The following is a 1356-nucleotide window of genomic DNA, read 5'->3' on the forward strand; positions in this document are numbered from 1 at the left end:
TGTTTTTGTTTTTGTTTTTGTTTTTGTTTTTGTTTTTGTTTTTGTTTTTGTTTTTGTTTTTGTTTTTGTTTTTGTTTTTGTTTTTGTTTTTGTTTTTGTTTTTGTTTTTGTTTTTGTTTTTGTTTTTGTTTTTGTTTTTGTTTTTGTTTTTGTTTTTGTTTTTGTTTTTGTTTTTGTTTTTGTTTTTGTTTTTGTTTTTGTTTTTGTTTTTGTTTTTGTTTTTGTTTTTGTTTTTGTTTTTGTTTTTGTTTTTGTTTTTGTTTTTGTTTTTGTTTTTGTTTTTGTTTTTGTTTTTGTTTTTGTTTTTGTTTTTGTTTTTGTTTTTGTTTTTGTTTTTGTTTTTGTTTTTGTTTTTGTTTTTGTTTTTGTTTTTGTTTTTGTTTTTGTTTTTGTTTTTGTTTTTGTTTTTGTTTTTGTTTTTGTTTTTGTTTTTGTTTTTGTTTTTGTTTTTGTTTTTGTTTTTGTTTTTGTTTTTGTTTTTGTTTTTGTTTTTGTTTTTGTTTTTGTTTTTGTTTTTGTTTTTGTTTTTGTTTTTGTTTTTGTTTTTGTTTTTGTTTTTGTTTTTGTTTTTGTTTTTGTTTTTGTTTTTGTTTTTGTTTTGTTTTTGTTTTTGTTTTTGTTTTTGTTTTTGTTTTTGTTTTTGTTTTTGTTTTTGTTTTTGTTTTTGTTTTTGTTTTTGTTTTTGTTTTTGTTTTTGTTTTTGTTTTTGTTTTTGTTTTTGTTTTTGTTTTTGTTTTTGTTTTTGTTTTTGTTTTTGTTTTTGTTTTTGTTTTTGTTTTTGTTTTTGTTTTTGTTTTTGTTTTTGTTTTTGTTTTTGTTTTTGTTTTTGTTTTTGTTTTTGTTTTTGTTTTTGTTTTTGTTTTTGTTTTTGTTTTTGTTTTTGTTTTTGTTTTGTTTTTGTTTTTGTTTTTGTTTTTGTTTTTGTTTTTGTTTTTGTTTTTGTTTTTGTTTTTGTTTTTGTTTTTGTTTTTGTTTTTGTTTTTGTTTTTGTTTTTGTTTTTGTTTTTGTTTTTGTTTTTGTTTTTGTTTTTGTTTTTGTTTTTGTTTTTGTTTTTGTTTTTGTTTTGTTTTTGTTTTTGTTTTTGTTTTTGTTTTTGTTTTTGTTTTTGTTTTTGTTTTTGTTTTTGTTTTTGTTTTTGTTTTTGTTTTTGTTTTTGTTTTTGTTTTTGTTTTTGTTTTTGTTTTTGTTTTTGTTTTTGTTTTTGTTTTTGTTTTTGTTTTTGTTTTTGTTTTTGTTTTTGTTTTTGTTTTTGTTTTTGTTTTTGTTTTTGTTTTTGTTTTTGTTTTTGTTTTTGTTTTTGTTTTTGTTTTTGTTTTTGTTTTTGTTTTTGTTTTTGTTTTTGTTTTTGTTTTTGT

This window comes from Culex pipiens, chromosome 2 (genome assembly GCF_016801865.2).
Source record: "Culex pipiens pallens isolate TS chromosome 2, TS_CPP_V2, whole genome shotgun sequence".
Classification (NCBI taxonomy): Eukaryota; Metazoa; Arthropoda; class Insecta; order Diptera; family Culicidae; genus Culex; species Culex pipiens.